We start from the raw sequence: 22,904 nt of genomic DNA on the forward strand, positions 1-22,904 counted from the left end.
TGCTCCTGGGCAACTGGCTCTAGGCAACCCTGCTTTAGCAGAAGGTCTGGGCCAGATAATCTCCACAGGTCCATTCCAACCTCAGTTGTTCTGTGACTTTGTGAGTTCTATGATATTAAGCTTAGATGCTTGATCAGAGATGTTTGGGTAGGAACCTTTTGTACTCTCTTTTGAACAAGTTTTTTTGCCTGGTTTATTCTGAAGTGGGCCTCTTTACAGCCTCAGTTTCTTAAATATTTACTGCATGGCTTGAAAGTAAAACTGGTCCTAAAAGCAATTCCCATGTTTCAAACCTTTTGTTTCACTGTAGATTCTTGTCCTTGTAATGCACAGACATTTTTATAAATCTAGTTACACATAATTCAGTTGTAGGCTGTTTTCTTAATTTTATATTTCTCTGATAAAAATTACCTGATTAAGCAATATCCATATTTTCATTAACTGAACTTCTCAAAGTGTTGTACTTGTAACAAACTTTCAAAGAAACATCTGTTCAGATTGAAAAACAACTTTTTTTTCCACCAGCAAGCACTTGCTTTTCTGCTCTGTTATTTTTTGATTTGTTTTTTAGAGCTGATACCTTATTAATGAGACCTACAAATACACTTCAAAGCAACTTAGCATTTTGTGTTAAACTCTTTTTGTTTAAACTATCATCTTTGCATCTTTCTAGCAGTCTTTACTATGCTTGATGAACACAACTAAATTGATGTAAAATAACTAGTCTATCTGAAATGGAATTTTATCTTATTTCCTCATATTTCATTATGAAATAGCCATAGAATGATACTTTGCAATAATGTATTCTATAATTCCTAGACTTATAGAAAACATAGATACTACTTTACACCGAACAGTTATCCAATCTCTTACTATTTTTACATAGAATATGTGGCTTGATTATTCCATTTCAGAGACAAATTAAGTCAGTCGAATAACTCATTCACAATACTGGAAAAATTACACCCACATATGGATAAGTGTTTTGAAAGCAAGTATTTAGAAAAGATGATTGTACCAGGCAGTATTTGATAAAAGAAAGGATGAGGGGGTTTGGGAGTTCGGTGGGGTTTTTCAAACGTTTCACAGGCAGAGGGGTTTCAGTATATCAGGAAACACTTTCAGCTTCTATATACTGCCACTGTCAGGATCCATCTTTATTCCTTAAGTCTTTCATACAGAAGAAATGCTTGTTCCATGATACTTTGGAGAGTGAAGCACAGTAGTAGTATGGGAGAGTATCAAAGTACTGTGATATACAAGTAATAAACATTTTGAGTACTTTATGTGCCTAGTCTTCCTTTTGTAGGAGGAACTCAACATTTCCAGTATGTTTATTAACTTATAATGCAGTTCTAGGAAAATAATATTTTCCATAAATTGTCCCATTAGCCTTATTGCTTATTTTTGTACTTAGATGCAAAATTAAATTATTTTTCCAGACAGATTCATATAAAGCTATTTATCTACTGTCTTCTTTTCACAAGTACAGTAGCCACTGTTTCACACAAAGTTTCTGATTGTGATGCTTTTTAGCCCAGCTTTTTCTTTAGAAAAATGTTGTGTTGAAAAATTAATAGATTTCTACCATTTTGTTGCTACTAGTTTCACTTTTATTATAAAATGTAATCTTCACTAAAAGAGAGGGGGTTTATTCTTAAGAAAATAGATCAATTATTTTGTAACATTTTCTGCAAGTCTGTTAGTTGTTTTTGCTTGTTTATTTGTCTTTTACTTTATGGGCTACAAAAATATATAAAATATTTTTTTATCTAAGAACATTTCAGATACCTGGAAATCATGAAAACCAGAATTCTTCTCATTCTTTGAATAACCACTTTTAGAAAACTCATTCTGATGTTGGATCATAGGTAGAAAACTAAAAGGCTAAAGAGATTAAATTCTTTTGTTCTTTAAACTATTTATACACAGAACAAAGTAGCCTTTGCATGCTAAAAAGAAAAAAAATATGATCTGCATATGACACAATAGCTAAAATGGAAAATATAATGAGGTGCTGAAAAACCTCTTATCAGTTGCTATTTATGACTATTGTGGCATCTAAACCTAGCAAGCGTCTGTCTTTATGCCCTGCAGTTTCAAAGGTCCTAAAGAAGTTTGGTTTAGTGTGTGTATATATCCCTCCTAATTGTATGAATAATGAGGCACATGTCCTTTTAGGCCATTTGGTTCACTTCACTCTTGAATGGAATTAGTCCAGTTCTAATTTTAAAATCATAGTCAACATGTTGTTTACAAGTCCCATTATCTGGACTGTTTAGAGAATAGACTCCAAAAATAAATTCAGATTCAAGTTAAATTTAGATGATCTTCCTCTATCTGGAAGAAGAAAAATGGATTCAGAAGAAAAGGAAGTCTCCTCTGTGTGCCAATTAAACAACACTATATGACCCATTGTTTAAGGATTCTTTTGTGGTGGCAAAAATCTGCATTGTGTCTATGGAAATAATAGCACCCTATTCATTCCCATTCTATCCTAATGCTGTCTTCTGTCTATTATATAAGACATTATTTTAAATAAGTGAATGTCATAGCCAGAAGACTACAATTACATACATTGATTCTTTTGCTGTATGAATCTGGTTTCTTTTCCTTATATGACATTTCAAAGCTTTATAGGAAGAAAATGGAGAATGTTCTTACAACATTAAAAGAAAAGAAAAAAAAAAAAAAGTATTTATGGCTATTATCCAGAAAGATGGAAGTTGTATGTTGGAATAGTCTTCAGCAGATACAAAAGCTTTAATCTGTATTTTATATAATGCAATTATACAATAGGCTGTCACTATGGAATTATTTTAGAGGTACTCCTGTGTGGTCATCTGCTCCCATGAGGAACTTCATGTAGAAATGCACCTCCTTAAGATCCATCTTTGGATTTCTGTTCTCAGTTGTCTTAGACCTCTTATGAAGTTATTACAGAGTCAAGGTGTCTAACATGACCTGGGCTCCACTTTAAGGCTAGATACTCAATTCTGGACTTATTTAGATTTCCTTATCTCTCTCATATTCTGAAAAAAAAATAAGACATTTTTTCTACTTTCAGCAGTAGTAGATTTACTATTACAAGAAATATAAAAACAAAATGATCAACATTGTGTCTTGGTTTGGGCTGAAACAGAGTTAATATTCCTTTTCAGGGACTAGATGAGTGCTGTGTTTTGGATTTAGCTTTGGGTTTGGTATGGGAAAAATGCTGATGGCACACTGGTGTTTTCAGCTGCTACCGAGACTTCAAGGACTCTCCGACTCCCCATGTCCTGCCCGTGTGCAAGGGCACAGGGAGCAGGGAGGGAGCACAGCCAGAGCACCTGACCCTAACTGGCCAGTGAAATATTCCATATCATGGAATGTCATGCTCACTGTATAGAGGAAGGGTGGTTGGGAAGGAGCTCTCTCACTTCCGGGATTGCGACTGTGGGATCTTGGTGTCTCGGGGTCACTGGCCAGGAATGGGCTGGATATTGGTTAGTGGGTGGTGAGCAATTACGCTGTACATTGCCTGTTTATATATTTCTTTTTGTTTTCCCCCTATCATCGTTATTGTTCTCATTTTATTGCCATTATTAAACTGTTCTTATCTCAGCCTGCGAGTCTCCCTTCACCCCTCTAATCCCCTCCCCCATTCCCAGGTGGGGAGGGGGAAGGGAGGGTGATTATCTGAGGTGGTTGGTTGCCGATCAGGCACAAACCACAACACATTGCAATACCAGTCACTATACAGTATGTTAACAATGTTACCTTAGTAACAGTGTTAGTGTTAGTTCCATTTAGTTGACATAGTTTTCACACAACAGTGATTGTAATTTGTTCCCAGTTTCAGTTAATATCAATTAAATATTGAATACAGACAAGAGTCTTTGAACACTTCCAGAACTGATATTTAAAACCAAACATGTCATATGTTTCTAACATATAAAAACCTGCATATTTGGGCCTGCATATAGATCCTTGGCTTGCTAGATATGTTAGACTGCAGGTTCTTTTAGATGGTTAATTTACCATTCCAGTTTTTAGGGAAGATACACATTTAATTCTGTGTAGCACCACTGATGATATGGGTGACTACTAAATAAGAGTGTAAAGCTAACATAAAACAGAGGCTGAAATTGTGTGAAGCATGAAAAAAGCCAGCAGCTCAGCCACTGATTTTATGGGATTGTGCCAGAAATGCAGAGAGGATTTGAGGGAATTCTTATGATTTGTTTCCTTTAGATTTTATAGAACAGGCATGACCCAGGGAACTTTCCTCTAGTAATTGCTCTTAAAATCACTTCATGAAATCACTACTCTTCTGTTCAACAATTGTGGGTCAGGACCTAGCTATTTCTACAAGTCTGGCAGACTTTGAAATACTGTTCATAGTATGTGAATCCAGCATGAAGTGGGAGTGAATTACAAACTTCTGCAATATCCAGAAGTACTAGGTAAAATCGCTTTTGTGAACATCACAAAACAGTTCTGAGATACAAGGGCTGAACCTTCATTTGGAGAACTGCTAAATAGGTAGCACGTCCACAAGTTGATGTGATGGGATAAACCTAGGAAAGTGTGTTCTACAATCCTATGAACTAGCAAGAACTTTATAGTCTATCTTTGAATATCATGAATAAAATATTGGGCTGGTTCCTTGTAGCCTAGTAAATATGAAGTTGCCACTGCTAGCAACAGGTACAACTTTTTAAAGCTTTAGGACTTTGAAAGTTTTATCTGGTTTCATCTTGGCCTATCTGAATAAAATTAACTTGTTTAAGCATATAATCAGTTTTCTAATGACCAGGTAATTATTACAAAATTCTTAGTTTTAATTTAGCTTTACAAAATCATATGGTATCATTTTTTCTACAGATTGTAGTAGAAAGGAATTATTCTGTATGAAGGGAAATATTTATCACACTAAGTAGTAGTAGTAGTAGTAGTAGTAGTAGTAGTATAAAGTTATATAGGTATCATATGACAAAAACAGCCCTGAAAAGGACACAGTGCAGTTTAAAAGAATAAAGGCATATGTTATGAAATGGGAGGCACAGGATGATGTAGGAGATCCCATAGCTATAAATAAATCACCAGTGGTCAGTTAAGAAAACGTGGACTTGATTGATGGGCAAAAGCAATTTTAAGGTCAATAAAGAAATATAAGACCAGTTATCCAACATATGTAAGATACTCCATACATCTGTCCTTGCAGTAGAATTTCACCAAAGAAAAGCAAAGTGAAAAAACCTTTAATATTTTTTTTTCCCTTTTCATTCTGTATTTACTAAATATGGCCCAATAATCACTGATTAAACTCTAAAGGTTTCAATTCTATGAACAAAAAAATTGGCTTTACATATTAAAGTGTTTCCTGTTCTCTGTAATGAGGTTTTTGGTGTGACATCCTCAGTTCCTGCCAAACATTGCACTTAACTGATTTCAGAGGAGCTGTGTTGATTTGTAGCAATTAGGAGACTATTTTATGTTGTTAGAACTCTTCCAGGGTTTTCAGTGTCAGGAGCTGACTTCTGCTGACAACAATTTAAGTGACATCTATCTAGGTACCAATTAGGCATCTTGGGATCTTCTCTCTGAAAAGAGAAACAACAATTCTTGTCTACCTTTACTCTTTACTTAAAGGAGAAACAGAGCTCTTTAGCATTGCATGTTCAATTGCATGAATGTAAAAATGCTGTCCTCCAGTCCATGGTGAGTATATTACTATTCTAGTAGTAGGCTACAGCTTTGCATTAACTCTGCAAAGACTCAGAGTTTGATCAGGCTTTATTTGTCTGAACTTGGCCTACCTGAAGCAATTTTGGCAATCCCTGTTACAGCTAAATAGCTAACAATTTATTATCTGATTTCTTTCAGCTTTAGCTTAGCATAATTTTTTAGTTATTATTAGATATAATAATTCTGACGTTTCTGTAACTAACAGATACTAATTTTGTTCTACTAATACTATTAATTGCTAGGAATAGCCAACACATTCTGTGGAAAGTGAATTATCTATGACTAGAGTAATAATGTACAGGATAGACACCCTGAAAGTCTGAGCAAAGGATAAGAGCAGAGTCTCCAGGGATATAAAGAAATCATCATTGATCAACTACTGGCATTAAAGAAATGCTACCTTGGAAGTTCAGTAAAAGCAGTTTTAGAGATAACAAAGGGAACAAAGAGCAACATTCCAACACATATATAATGTGCAGCACTTACATAAAAACTGTAGATTACAGAACAATGAAGAAGGAGGAAGATGTGGAACATACAATGGAAATAAACAGATGATGGAGTGAGTATGACATTATTCTCCTTCCAGTAAAGGAATACTAATGGCTTGTCATTAGTGTGTGTGTGTGCATTGTTTCTTTTTGTTTTGGGGTGAGTTGTTGGGGTTTTTGGCTAGTGTCTTGTTTTATTTCACAAAAAATGGAAAAGTGAGAATAACACCACAGAAACAGGAAAATACTAGACAGTTTTATCAGTTTTGACTATATAATGAAAGGGAATTACCAGTAATTGGACACTCTGGTCTATAATTGTTAATATCACTGTAACTGGACTAACAATAATTATTTGATTAGATTGTTAATAGTTTAATTAGTCTATCAATAAATGTTTGGCTTTGTAAATGTTTTTCTAGACCACATAAAATTTATGTGTTTGGACTGGTACCAAACCTTCAGCTTTTGTTGTAGTTTGGGTACAATCATGTGTTGCATTACCTGCTATTACATGAAGTTGTGCAAAAGCTGAGTTGAAGACTGTTATGAAGAGGAAAATACAGGTGACAGAAATATTTAGGGGATTTGGGTTATTTATTTCAGATTTCTTTCCTGTAACCAATTCCAGATTTGTTCTCCTGACACTTGTAACCTTTCCATTATTATCCCATTTTCATCATAAAATCTGAAAGACATATCACTGTGGAAGAATAGCAAGTAATTTCTCTGATAGTGATATTCATAGAGACTCTGCTTTTAACACGGGATATTGGAGATAAAAAAACATAGACTATATATATTTTCAACTGTAATAGCTGTTTAAAAGACACACAAACATAAACCAATGTTACCATATAGGAGTAACTCTAAATTACTGTAAGGTGTAGATGGTGCAAGATAAAGCTTTCAACACCTAACACATTCAGAAAATGTTTTCATGTTTTCTTCACATAGGTATTATTTCTTAAAAAAAAAAAAAAAAAAGAACTCTATTTCAGGAAGGACAAATATATTGTGACAAATTACCATCTATCTACAAGTCTTTATTTTGTAGAGAAAGTGAAATCTGTGAAGGAAAAAGTGTATCAACTTAGGCAAATGATTAGTTTCTAAATAATATTCATTCAACAGTAGATTTACATTAAGTGTTACACCTCTGAATTGTATGTAAAAGTCTTGGCTTTGTTCAGATATTTAGATATATTGAAAAGTCTAGAGGCTTTGTCTAAGCTCTTCCATAACTGACAACTGAGATGAAATAGAAGAGATGAACAGTGTTCATATGCAACTGGAAGAACTGCTGAATACTGTTTTCTTTCTGACCAGAATGGGTTGGCAGAAGAATAAGAAAAGGACTAGAGGCATCTATACAATATAGGCAGAGAAAGGACTCATGGCTAAAGAAAATAATGAAAACATAAACCAACTTTGCTAGGCATTAAAAGACATTACACATATTAAAACATTTTGTAAGTTACAATATCCATTTTCTGATCTTTATTCACATTACTGCTTAATAAATTAATTTGATAACCTAAATTATATAGTATCTACTCTTTGTTAAAATCTGTAGATATAGCATGTGGATACAGCATGAGCTCCTAGAAACTGTATAGCCATATTATTGAACTGTAAGGTTCAAACTAATTACTGGGAAACACAGTAAATTAATTCAATTAAATACCTACACTCTGATTTTGCTGTTATGGTATAAGCTGTTTTCTCAGAATGATGCCCCATTGCACAGATGCAGCAGCTCAGAAATGTTTAGAATGAAGCCGAGAATTCAGTCTCAATAGCCGTAATAGCTATTAAGCAGGTATTCTTTATTCGACATGTTGGATGCATAGGGGATCATTCCTCCTAATATGTGTACCACCATAGTGAGATTTATGATATTTATACACAAGTCACTTACATATTCATGTAATTTCCAAAAACTAATTATCATACTCATTACTTTTCCAATAAATCATTATAATATGTTGCCGCCCACTTCCACATGTGCACTACAATCTCTAGGTGGTCTTCTAGGACCCCCAGTGCTTGTTTACTTCATCATTCTCATCTTCATCACAGTGTCCTTTCTGTGAACTTAGTTCTGTCTTCCCCTTTCCCTTACAGCTGAGGCCACAAAACCAGTGGCATCTGGTAGTTCTGAAAGCTTCAGAGTCCTCCTTCCATTATCTTGTTTTTCATAGATGAGTGTACCTAAATCGTGGAAGCAGACAGGCTCAAGCCTATTAATCCTAGATAAGGTGTACCTTATTCCTTCATTAGGCAGATTCCTAAGCAGAACTATGAACAAGTGCACCAGTACTTGTTACTGAATGAGTGTTGAAGTCACACCTTTATGTTTCATTTAAATTCTGCATAGTGATTTACCAATGTCCAGTGACCATAAATACTGAACTTGAGATACATATTGACTTATTCTTTTATTACTGAAGCAAGGAGGTGGGTGGGAGAAGCAATTTGTTATTGTCCAACTGAAATGTAGGTTTCTGGACAGGTTTATCCTGTCACTTCTATTAAAGCTGTTTCATTAGCATTGTAACTTCATAGTTTTGATCTTTGAAATACACTTCCGCTAAATATCACCTTAAATCATTGGATTGTATCCTCCCTCAAAGATCATCAGACTTTGTTAGATATATATTATATGATCTATAATCAACTGATCGAACAGTCAGACACTGATGAGAAGGGTGATTTAGCTCTCTTACCTTCCATTTCACTGGGCTCAGTGATCATGCAATGTGATGAGTCAAATTAAATCTGGAAGGCGACTGACCCAAGTAGAAGGGAATCCTTAGTAATCTAGCCTCATAACTAGTAGCAGAGATAGAATACCTATTTTAGTAAAGGATAATATACATATAAATTTTGATTTCTTGATCTGTGAAAGATTTAATTTTTTATCAGTTTTTTCTTCCAGATACAGAGTAAGTCTTTAGTAGCCTTATCAAGTTTTGTAATTTTTATTCTGCAAAGAGAAGATGCATAACAACAGTACTCATGCAGTCTCTCACCTGAATGGCTAGTAAGCACATCCTAAAAATGTCAAAATCTTCCACAGAATATTAGAATATCATCAGTCAATATCTAGCATTTTGGGAAAAGACATAGACAGATAGATGGAAAGAGTTGTATACAATTACAAGTGACAAAAATAAATAATTAAATAATAAATGCACTATTTTGAATCTATTAAATATCATTATTAAAATATTTGTGTATTTATGTATTTTAGTTATTATATTTATATTATATATTAAAATTTCTGGAAAGTCTCTTCAGAGATTTAAAAAAACACAAAACCACAAAACTAAAAATTGCGGCCAGTGTATTTGGTTGATGACAAAACATGCTTACTGAAATTAGACATTTCAAAGTGCTGTTCTTCCTTTTTTTTTTTTTTCTCATGCAGATGTGCGAAGATAGGCTAATTTATTTTGCTTTCTTGTATCTTACCTTTTCATCTTCTAAAAATATTGAAACAAAGGGTCTGTATCTGAGGCATTGAATTAAAAATAATTGGGGTCTTATAAACTTGTGGTAATGACCAAAGGGGGACAAAAAAGATCAAAAGATGTGAAAATCACTATCAAGCAACAAAACTAACTTTTCACATTTAGTATTAAATATCAACAAGCATGATAATGAGATGATAAATAATTAAATTATCTGCTTATTAGAGAAAATAAGAAACCTATAACAGAAAAAATATGGTCTTACCTGAGAATAATAAAAAAAATATATAAAATTAAGACAGTAATGATGTTAGATCACACAGCAGTACTTTACTCTTTTTTTTTTTTTTACTACATATAAGATGAATATATATTAATTGAAGAAGAAAGGGGAAAGCAGACTGGAGTACAATTACTTATTCACATTGAAATATTTTTTATTAAAATTATTATATGTTTGATACAAAACAGAATAGCTGACAAAATTGTATGTCATAATATTTACTACTGCATTCTTCCTTGATATATATAAAGGGCTTTAGAGTTTGATAGCTGGAAAGACAACAATTACTGGAGTTAAAGATGAAAATCAATAACAGTTGATATAAATCAACAAAGTTCATGGTATTGGTAATATATTTTCTATGTATCTGTTTAATTTTAAGAAAGACAGAAATTTATAAATTGGAGATTTGCTGACTAACTAACAATTTAAGAATTAGTTCATTATTGATGAATACACGACATTATCATAGGGTTTGAGGATGGATAAAATAACTCTAGGAAGATCCATACCTTTGTTGAAGGTGACTGATAATTTTAGTAGCTACAGTTTTAACTAGTGATCTTGTGTGTATTGACTGAAGGAAAAGACATAATGACTACATCCGTTAGTACTAAAAACCATGACAAGGCATGGTCCTAGACACTGAAACTCAAATGTGTTATTTGTTAAAGTACTAATCGTTCTTGGTATGGCTTTGGTACAGAGCGCTCTCAAATTAATTAAATCTCAGGATTAAAGGTTTATCATGGCTGAAGAATCTTTCCCTGCCACCCTGTTTTGACAGTTAAATTTCATAACCTACACATGTACAGTCTGTCCTTGTTGGTCTAAAGCCTAGGGAATGGGTCACTAGCCTCCTAGTACAGCTGTAATCAGCAAGAGAATAGGTGTATTTCTATTGATTCATATTGCTCTTTACTGCTTTAATCTGAAGTACATGAATACATTATATACCCATAGGTCCCATTGTATTAAATACCATAACATGAATTCAAATTACCCAATTTTAAATATCAAAAAGTTCTTTAGTCCATATACAATCCCAAGATGATAAACCAGCCAGATTTCAGGTGAACTGAATCACCCCCTAAAGGTGTGTAATGTGGTGGTGGTCTTGTTTTACCTGTACAGATAGCTCTGGGTGTGTATACATCTAAGTTTTGTCAGCATTAGCTGTGTAGAAGAATCTACACACTGTGTTCTAAAATTGTACTTCCATTTCAGGTGAGGAAATACTGTGAATCCTTTCCTACCTGGAGACAGTTTGTAACAAAAAAATAATTGGTAAATGATGAATTTAGGAAGCTAATTGAAGAATACTGAAAATTAACCTGATATGTTTTCTGGATCAAGGAGGTATTCACACATATGAATGACTATACTTATACACAGGCAAAAGGCTCTCTTATACATAAGAATTTTTAAATGGCAGTTTGTTAAAGGCACAAGTCTGTTAAGACTGATTTTGGGGAACAAAATAGGCTTTTGTACTCACTGGGTGTCCAATTTTTTTCAATTCCATTACTTCATAGTGAACTTCTGTCAATCCATTAGAAATTTATGCAAATGTAGGTCTTATCCAAAAATCACATTTTCACAATATTTTTGTGTTTGTGAATATGTTTGTAAACAAGCCATTTAATAGAGAAATTATAAGTAGGATCATTAACAAAAAAAAAAAAAACAAAACCACAACCAAAACCAAAACAAACCAAACCAACCAACCAAACAAACAAACAAACACACCTTTTTCTTGCAGTTATGGTGCACTGCCTTTTAGGCTCCCATTTTTACACTGACCAAAAAAAACAGTATTACAAAAAAAAATCTTGTACTTCTCTATTTTAAATTTTCAAGGTTTTTCAGCTTTCTTTTTCATTCTTTTTTCCTTTGGCTTATGTGCATTATCTCTCCTTTTTCCCACTGGCTATGAATAACATGTTTTGAGGTAATAACTTTTAAGGAGACTCTGATTGAGATGTCAGTACAAGTTGTTTGTGAATTCAGGTTGATTTCAGTGTCAATGGGATACTTCAAAACAGGAAGCCTAGTAACTTAGAAAGAAATGGTTTTTTGTCATTCCTAGGTCTTCTCTGGCTTGCTTATTAATGTGCATAAACATTAACAAATAAAAAAAATAAAAATAAATAATAAAAAAAAAGAAAACAAAGAGTTGTTGCTGTTTGTTTATTGACTATCTATAGCTGCACTTTTAGATTATACTCAGGACTTTGAATTCAGTCTGTGAATGACTGGAATACATAGAACTCTGGCATACAACCAGCCGTCTTCGTAGTGAGGCTTTTTTATACAAAAACAGCTGCACCTTTCATTAAGTATTTGCATGCAGCCAAGCAAGACAGAAAAGTTAAAATGTAATGAAGAACTGATAGAAATTATGATCTCCATTATAAAATAGTCACCCGAGAGAAGAGTAGTCTTCTGCTCCTACAGTGACATTCACTGCAATATCTGTATCTGAAAGTAATAGAATTTCAGAATGAAATTGAGGTTCTGTAGTGTCTTTGCAACTGTTTGATGTTTTCTGAGGACACAATTGTTGTGGTTTAGGCCTGGTTGGCAGCCAACCACAATGCAGCAGCTCTCTCTCCCTTCCCCTCCGGCAATGAGAAGGGACAGAGAGCCAGGCTTGGGGTTCAAGATAGGACTGGGATGGGGAAAAATCCCCCTTTTATGATCACGAGCAAAAGGCAGACTCGTTAGGGGAAGAAAAAAAAGAACATACATTTATAACAGACACTAACAACACATAACAGAGTAGGACAGTGAGAAGCATTGCCACATCTTGAGAACACCTTCCCCCCACTGCTCCCTCCTTCCCGGGCTCAGCTCTGCTCCCAATATCTCTACCTCCTCCCCCAGTGGCGCAGGGGGCAGGGAATGGGGGGTGCAGTCAGCGCTGCCACTTCCTTCATCTTCAGTGAGGGGAGTGTCCGAAACTTGTTCCTCCTGCTCCATCGTGGTCCGCCTCTCACAGGAGACAGCTTTCACAAACTTTCTCCGACTTGAATTCCTCCCATGGGCCGCAGCATTCCCCACACTGCTCCGTCATGGGTCACTAACTTTCTCTGACTGGATTCCCTCCCACGGCTGCAGCCCTTCCCGAGCTGCTCCGGTGTGGGACTCCCCCGCATGCTGCAATCCTCCCAGCACTGAATTACAGCAGCGGGGCTACCTTTTCCCATGAGACCCTGGCCTTCTTCAGGCACAGAACCTTGATTATCCGAGCAGGAGCAACAGGCCACAAATCAATGTCTGCTCCACCGTAGATCTTCATGGGTGGCAGGGGGGGGCCACCCTTCCATCTCACCACAGGATACAGGGGGGTCTCTACTCTGGCACACCACCTCCCTCCTTTCTTCCTCCGTTCCTCCACTGACCTTGGTGTTCACGCAGCTGCAGCAACTCCTCCTCACAAGTCCAACTGCCTGTCACCACGTCCCTTCTTAAGTACGTTATGGCAGAGGCGCAGCCGATTGGCTCAATTTCCCAAACAGAAGTGGAGCTGACGTGGAGCTGGGGGAGCTTCAAGAAGCTTCTCACAGGGGGCCGCCCCGATAACCCCCTCCCCTGCCACCAAAAAACTCCACCACTCACTCAACCCAGAACAACAATGCAGAGAGACAGTAGCCTTAACTTCAAAGCACTGGTACTTTTGATCATCATAGGGTCCTTCTCTGTTCAAACATGAGGCAAATCTTCTGAGCTGCACAAATATTTAACACAAATGCAGTAATGTATCCTCATAAAACTGAAGTTACACTTTAAAAAGTAGTTAATTACTTTCAACGGCCTATGTCAAATAACTTTGCCTGTTCCCAACAGTCTTTAATGAGGAGTTATTCAAAACTAGAATTTTTCTATGACCTTATTATGCTATCATAAATTCTGCCAAACAATATTTTTTGTTACAGCTTCAGTATGTTGGGTGTATATATTCAGCAATACAAAATGTTAGAATAGTTGAACACCATATACTCCAGATGGTTCCTCCTACGTAGATACTGTGGAAACTCCATCACATATTCTGTAGATGAGTCAAAATAAAGGCCTTATATTACAGCGATAGGCTCTTAGTCATTATACTTAATTGCAATTAGAAGGACCCCTTTTAAAGCTTTCATATTCTAACTGATCTATTATGATCAGTTAAATTAAATTCACTGCAGAAAGTTGTCACTTCATTTCAGCAGAAATCAAGAAGTGAAGTTAAGTAAAGTTTATATACTTTATTGTCATAATCTAATTTTACTCTAGTCAGCTAGTGCTTCACACCCTTGATTCGCAAAACAAAACTACCTTCAAATATTAAAGGTATCATCTACCTTTAACAGGCTATGGAGCCATCATCAGGGGGTCTACAAGAAAGCTAGAGAGGGACGTTTTGCAAGGCCATGTAGTGATAGGACAAAGGGTAATGGCTGTAAAATGAGAGGGAGTGTGGATTGAGAGCAGCCCTGTAGAGAAGGACTTGGATGTATTAGTGAGTAGAAAACTGTGAGCCAGCAATGTGTGCCTGCAGCCCAGAAATCCAACCATATCCTGAGGTGGATCAAAAGAAGTGTAGCCAGCAGGTCAAGGGAAGTGATTCTCCCTCTCTATTCTGCTCTCATGAGACCCCACCAGAAGTACTGTGGTCAGCTGTGGGGCCCCCAACATAAGGAGGACATGGACCTGTTCAAGCAGGTCCAGAATAAGGCTATGAAGATTATTAGGGGGCTGAAGAATCTCCCTTATGAGGACAGGCTGAGAGAGTTGGGGTTGTTCAGCCTGGAAAAGAGAAGGTTCCAGGGTGACCTTGTAGCAGCTTTCTTATATTTAAAGTGGGGCCCTACAGGAAAGATGTGGAGGGACTCATTATCAGGGAGTGCAGTGATAGGATGAGGCATGGTTTTAAACTGAAAGAGGGTAGATTTAGATTAGATAAAGGAAGAAATTCTTTACTGTGAGGGTGGTGAGACAGTGGAACAGGTTACCCTGGGAGGTTGTAGCTGCCCCCTTCCTGGAAGTGTTCAAGGCCAGGTTGGATGGGGCTTTAAGTAACCTGATATAGTGGAAGATGTCTCTGTTCATGGCAGGGGAATTGGAACTAGACGATTTATAAGGTCCTTTTTAACACAGACCATTTTATGATTCTATGATTCTATGAATAATAACACAGGCAAACTCTACTGTTTGATGTACAAGTGGGTCCTGCTTATAAGTTCCTGACTACTGTTTACAAGTTCCTTTCCAAGACAGTCACTTTTTGTAGTGAGTTTTAGAGACTATTGCTAACAAAGTGTCTGTAAGGCTGACTTTTGGCAGGCAGGGAGACATGGAATGCTTTATGAAACAGTTGTAAATGTACCACTTTCTTATTCTGCAATTAATATCATTCTTATAGGTTTAAGATGGTGGCACTCTTTTCTGCAGAGGAATTGATGCGTCTTTTTCTTTGCTACATCCAGTTTTCCAGAGGACTGATTGAAGTTTTTATGTTTAGGAAATACTTTTTTAGTAATTTTGCTCATCAGCATGTTACAGTTAAGCTTTGAACTTAAGGTGTTCAGAAGATGCTGTTGATGACTCAGTAATACACATCATATTGCTAGGCCATTCATTAAAAACAGCAATATGACTTAACAAATGGAATGACATACCAGATGTTTTCCTTTATCTTTGCAAATACTAAATATTCCTATTTATTTCTTTCTCTCCTTTCATTACTTCTCTTCCAAAATAATATTTCCAACTGAGGGCTTTTAAAATGTTGTTTCATTTAGTATTTTTAAGAAATGATGAGTGTAGTTCAGCCAGATATCTGACACAAGACTATATAGCACAGATAGAAAGTATATTGCTTTAATCATAGTACAGTTATTTACAAGCATAAAATTCTATTAAGATCAAGTATGCTAATCTTGCCAAAGAGAAATTGTACAAATTCTTAGGAGAAAACGTACAAAGGAAACATACGAAGACAAGGAGAGCTGGGAGGAAAGAAGCATTCTTTAAAACTGCTGACTAAAAGCACTTCTTGAGGGGAAGGGCCAGAAATATGTTCCAAAACAAACAAATAGAAAATACAGCAGAACTGTTCAAAGAAAAATGTTCTGAAAGAATTTTCTGCCTTGTGGCTAGAGATGACATTGAAAGTAACATAGACACAAGTTGATTAAGCTGCTGTCAACATATTTGGCCCCAGGAATCAGTTATTATTGATTTACAGCTTACAGTAAAGGAAAAAAAGGCAGAAACTTATGAAAAGAGCTGTATTCAGTAAATTCTATTAGCATATTCACTAAGGATAAAAAAAAAAAAAAAGGTGGAAATAATCTAAGGAAAAATTCACATCAAAAAACTGTTAGAACCAAAGGTGTCCTCTGTGTTGCAAGCCCATGAGAAAAATGAAAGCATAACTGATAATTACTTTTATATATATATATTTACATATATATGTATTTACTTTCTTCATCCTTAAAATAGTGGTATATTATAGGTAAGCTTTTAAAAAACAGTATTTAGTATATAGAATCCGTGAATTGTTGAAAATAAAACATGATTGTTTCATTCATAAAACATTCACATTATGTTTATGCAGACATTTTGGAATATAAAACACAAGCTCTCTTCTCTAAGTGACTGACTTCTCAATTGTTTAAACCTAAATATGAATATAAGTCAATCAGATCTTCAGAACATGTTGTGCCTGTCACATGGGAGCTATAGCTGCCAAGAGTATTGTGAAAGTCTATCACAAAACATCTTGCAAAAAAGATATAGAGTGTGACAGTAGAAATACAAATAGAAATACAGGAGCTCTCAGCTGCTATAGGTCAAATAAATGGGCTATCAGCTGAAATGAAATTAAAGTACAGACAGCATAATTTATAATTCTAAGACTTGGTAAATTGATGCTTTTGTAAAATTTAATTAAGTAAATTCTAAACACAATCCTAGAGTAGTATCATAAAGCCTGTTGTTCCTTACCTACATGACATTATATGGAATAACACATCTTAACACTTTAAGTATGTGTACAAAGGTATAATTTACCAATTTAAGCATTCTCTTTCATAGAGATGCAGCCCTACCTGTAGTTCACATTTTGTCCATTTTATTCTTTTAACGGCTACAGAAGCATAGCTAGCACTGCATTTTCTTTTTTTCTTATAATTTTTAACGCTTAGATGTTTGGCCTTCAAACTGTATGTGGTGAATCACTCCATAAAACCAGGATTATTATTTTTTTCTAAGACAAAGTAGAGGTAATAAACAAAAAACTCTTTTAATTATGAATATGTGTTATGTTTCTAGATTATTTGATACTATTATCGCATGTACAATTCTCCTGTATTTTCCTTCTAGCCCAGCATATGAAGAAGAAAGAAGGAAAACACGTAGCTATCTGTTCTTGCTTCGAAAACCAAGAAATACTTGAAACAACTGGAGATGCTCAGATGAGAAATTATAGTGAACAGGGGTTTAGAACATTGGCCAGAGATCTATTCTTACATTTTTAAACCAGACAAACTTAAACTAGGTATATTGTGCTGTGAAAAATAGTAAGGTGATCAGGAGAATGGAGAGTCTATCAAACAAAAGAAGGGTAAAAATACTCATTTTGTGAAGCTAATAGTATGTGAAAGAGTATATTGTAACATTTCTGGGATAAATAAGGAACAATAAAGTTTTATTAAGCTTCAGGATAATACTGTGGCAGCACTTTCTTATAAGATAAATAGTCTTTCCTGAAGTTTATCAGTCTACCCTTCATTTAGTATGGCATGTCAGATAAGAATAAACCAGTATCTCTGAGGAGAGGTAGTGAGCCTATGAGATAGTAAGGTGGTTCTAAATATCAGAATTATAGTGACACTATCTTAGACCACACTGCTTTCTCAGTTACTAAAGCTGAACAATTTTGATAAATATAGCCTCAAGAAGGAGTGAAAGTGCTAGATGACTCAATCATATTCTTATAGTCAGAAGTAGATTTTAGGTAGTGTGAATTATGTGGAATCCCATCATCATATGCAAACCTACTCCACATAAACAGCTGTCTGAAGTAACAAGTTGCTTTAACAGATCTATTAAATAACATGGTTACAAGTTCAGGAGCATGTTTGTTTGGTCCTGCAGGCTTGCTTCTGTATATTCACAGGGAAGTTTCTACTTCAGATACTTGTTTCTGAAGGAACACTTTTTCTGCAAACTCAGTGAATAGTTTCTGCTGAGCTTTGTAATTCTACAGAAGTTTAACAGACCTCTTATCTACCATGTAAGTTTTCTCTTTATGTGCAGTCTCTTTATTTTGTGGAATGCTAAAGTAACTGGATCTCACTCGTGTTAGGTGAAAATAATAAACTGAATGGAAAACAAGCATATAAGAAGAAATTCATCTTAATACTAGAAGTCACAGTGTAATTTTTATTTTGAAGTGTTCACATCTTTCTAAACAGGAATTGTCAAAAGGTACTTCAGAGGCAGGGAAATGTTCTCAATGGAGTACTTCTGGGCTGTAATACTTCACATTGCATCACCATATATAAAAACATGTTCACAGTTTGGATATATTACCTCTGAAGGCACAATGGCACATACAACCATAAATATGAATACAAATATAAAGCAGCCATTAACATCTACATACCTGGAGGTAAAAGCAGAATAAATATCTTGTCTACTGATAATGACCACATATTTTATTCTCCATGAGTATTAATACATATAATAGGTCACATTGGTGTAAGCAAGAAACTGTGTATTTCAAACAAAAAGGGAAAAGAGACAATTACTGAAAATAAGAAATTATTTCCTGGGTAGGGTAAAGGAGCTTTTTTACTTTTCCTTTTAGTGTATACCAGAGATAGAGTTCATCTCCACTGGGGTCTGAAGGGCATATGACTACATATGTGATTTTCTATGATTACAAGAAAAAAAAGAGTTGGCTGGAATTCTGCTCTTTGTTTCTCCATAAAAAGAAAATTTTCCTAGAAACTCACAGAAATTCTTGATTTTACAGATAGGTGTATGTTAAGCCAACTCATTAACCTGTGTTCCACAAAGGGTTTTCTTTACAATATGGTCAGGCAGTTGGACTAGATGATCATTGTAGGTTCATTCTAATGGAAATATTCTATTCTATTCTATTCTATTCTATTCTATTCTATTCTATTCTATTCTATTCTATTCTATTCTATTCTATTCTATTCTATTCTATTCTATTCTATTCTATTCTATTCTATTCTATTCTATTCTATTCTATTCTATTCTACTCACGTGAACTGTAGAATGTTGTGCAGTCATTTTCATAAGCTATTTAAATATTGATAAAAATCTGATTCAGAAAAGCATAATGAACTGTAATATAAAATAGAGTTGTATCAGAAGGTGTGGAAAGATTTGTAAAATACATTTACATGTAAAGCAAAAAAATTCATGTTCTGGAACAAAAACAAGGCCTCCTGATTAAATAGAAGGCCTGATGATGGTGAATAGTTTGAATGATAAGGAAAAAAAAGTATAAAGACAATACAAGTTTCTAACAATAATTCCTCAGTGTGTTTTCCCCGTCTCCAGTAAAATGTATTTCAGGAACATCTGAACCGGAAACCACATCTTTGTTAAATGCAAAAATAATAATAAATCTAGCGAGGGTTATTTGTTTTATCTAAACCCATTTTTTAACCCATCTGAGTTTTTACCAACATCCTGTGAGAAGGACTTTCGCAGATTAACGTTATATTGTGTAAATCCCTTTTTCTTTTTGGAAACTATAGTTAGTTTAATTGTTGCTTTCTTGTTCTTGTGTTAGAAGAGATAATGAATAGATATTTCTTATTCTTGTTCTTTGTATAACATGGGTTTATAGGCCTTTTTTTTCCTTCTGGATTGTCCTTTCTGGTCTTCTTAGAGCTAGTCCATCTAATCATATTCTGCACAAAAGCTGATCTATTCATTTGTTTAATTGTCCTTGTTTGTCCCTCTGTGTGTTTATTCTAACTCTGACATATTCTTTTTGTACCAGGGAGACAAGCAGATTGTTTGATACAAACAAACATGGCCAAGTTGTAAAATTGGAATGGTCTGATACAGTTTTTGGTTGACTTTTATTCAGTCTGATGACCAATTTCTTTTTTTCTTTTCTTTTTCCTTCATACTTTATTGTTAACAGAAATGTTCTGACATCTATTTTATGGAATTACATTTCAGTTCCTTAATCTGTAATTATTCCCATATAATACTGTATTATAATAATTTGTCTGATGCTTAGAAATTTATTTAATAAGTTAATCATATTTTTTCAGATGGATCCATTTGTTGCCATTTCCTAATATTCTACCACAAGATGTTCTCAAAATATCCTTATAAAAGTTAAGATTTAACTCCAATTTCCTCTTTTCCCACAGGCTAATCCACAGTATATCTCTTCTATAAATAATATTCCAGTGTTTTAATTGTGAGGCACATATGTTTGTTTATTTTCCCCCAGAAAAGGTTCCTCAACTACTGAAAAAAAAATAATTTAAAAACTGTAGTCTCTGGAAAGGAAGTCACTTTTCTTTTTCAGATAACTTGTAGATAGTAATATAACCTATAATAATGTTGTATGAATTATATTATTATTGCAGAATACATATTTTCCATTTCAATACAAGCTTAAGATCAAATGCATATCACAGGATATGATTTACACTCACACATGGTATTTTTTTTGCACACTGGTCATGCCACAAATAACCTCTGACTATCATAATCCTGCTCTGCAACAGACAATAGGATGCTAAAAAGTAAAATTTTGTTAATTAATTTGATAATTCATTTCATTAATGGATAAGATATGTGGATGATTATATCACAGTAAAAGGAAATATTGCTGCTTTATGGGAAGTGATTTATTAAGCTTTGAAAGCAGTGTGCAAGTAGTAATACTGCAGAGAGACAAAAAGAAGTAAAGCTATTTAAATAGGATCATAATGGTACCTCCATGTGTTAAAATTACTATGTAGATTTTCTGAAGGTTTGGAAATCTCCAAAGATTTGTACTACTGGTTGTGATAAGTGAAATATAGTTTACTTTTTCTGATCAAAAATAACATTTAAGATCACAGTAAGAAAATCAGCAAATACCTGTTGCAGGAAGTAAGAAGGGATGCTAGGCAAATTTTTAATTTTAAGATGTTCCGAAGAAAATACTATGATACTATGCTACTGTAAAGAAACACTTGTGATTCTAGCAGTTTTCCAAACAATCATTGTCACGGGCAAAACAGTCTCAATTTGGGGAATTTCACTCAATTTATTTCCAATTACCAAACTTTTAATTTAATTAAATACTAATTCAGGTATTAAAAGGAAAGTTTATAAATGATTAAATACCTCAGAAAACCAATTCCTCCCCTTTCCCCAGGCTCAGATTCCCCCTTCCTTGCCTTAATTTCCCCTTGTTTTCACCACACATTATACTCGGTCCTTCTCAACTCTTTCAGTAAGGCAAGGGGAGATGCAGGATGTAGGAGTCAATGTGCAGTGGTTTCTTGTTGCTGTCACTTGCTTTTACTGCTTCCTTGCTCCAGCATGGGTTGTCTGCAGGTCACAGTCCCTCTGGGTTGTCCTTATTTCAATGTGAGTCCTCTAGGGCCCACCATCCCTCTGCAGCATCCCTCCTTCATCAGAAATGCCTCCTTCCAAGAGACCATCTCCAGCTGTGTCCACAATGATGTCCTCTTTCACATTCCTCCTACTTTTTCTTCAAAGACACCTTTTCACATACCTCCACAGTTGTCCCCTTTTCTGTGTCCTCCTGTGTCTCCTATCACATATCTCCTTTTAGAGTAGTTAGATGTTTTCTGAGTTCTACCAATTTTAAAAGGTGTTGATCATTTTCCCTTCAAATTAATAAAAAAAAAAAAAAAAACACAATTAAAAAGCTAGTTCAAACAAGAAGATGGACAACCTGCACAGATGAAAGTATGTATGTGTGGTAGTTCTGACAGATCAAGACACTTCAGGATCAAAAGCAGGCAGTCCATCTTGACATTTTAGGAATCCAGTAACATAAAATTTGCTGGTCCATTAATGGCCTGGTTGGGTCATGGCACTGTTTGTTTCTCCAATGTGTGCTAATTTTATTTTTGTATTTAAAATTGAATATAAACTCTAATGAATCTGAGAAAAGAGGTTCTAATTAAAGTGCTCTTCTATTCAATCAGTTAATCCTGATTCTCTAAGGACCTCTATGCACTATTAACATAAATCCTCCATTTATGCAACTGTAGACAGCAAGAAGTCCTAAATACATAATTTTCACATTCATTTCATATAACTGCAATAATGTAGAATTTAGTTCAGATAATTCTTAGGTTTGTGATAACATTTTCTCTGCAGTTTTGATATTCTCTAAAGATATATCCAAAAAATAGTCAAAAACAAAGCAAAAAAAAAAAAAAAAAGCCTTTAACTCCTTTGTACTTAGTATGTCTTGCCCAGTATAGATTTTTATCCATTTTCTTTCCAAAATTATAAATTATTCTTCAGTTATGGTCTTAGCTGTGTTGATAATCTATTGTAAATTGAAAGATTCAAAACTATTATTTTACCATAGGAAAAAAATTTATATATATTATAAATAATTAAAGGAATTAAGAGTCTCCGTGAGGCATATATATGACACATATAATTCATTTTGAAAAGCTACCATTATATCTCTGTCCTGATCTCTAGACAGGACAGAAAACAAAGTCAGAGTTACACCACCTTTGTATCAAATAGCAACTGCTCAGGTAAGAACCATACTTATTGCCATACTCAATGCATCACAAGAGATATCCTTGCATTTATAAAAGCAATTAACCTAAAATACTTCTTGGATGAAATTATATCTTAGGGCTTATATTTTTATATTTATTTATG

This window comes from Tyto alba, unplaced genomic scaffold (assembly GCF_018691265.1).
Source record: "Tyto alba isolate M040663 unplaced genomic scaffold, T.alba_DEE_v4.0 Super-Scaffold_6, whole genome shotgun sequence".
NCBI classification, from domain to species: domain Eukaryota; kingdom Metazoa; phylum Chordata; class Aves; order Strigiformes; family Tytonidae; genus Tyto; species Tyto alba.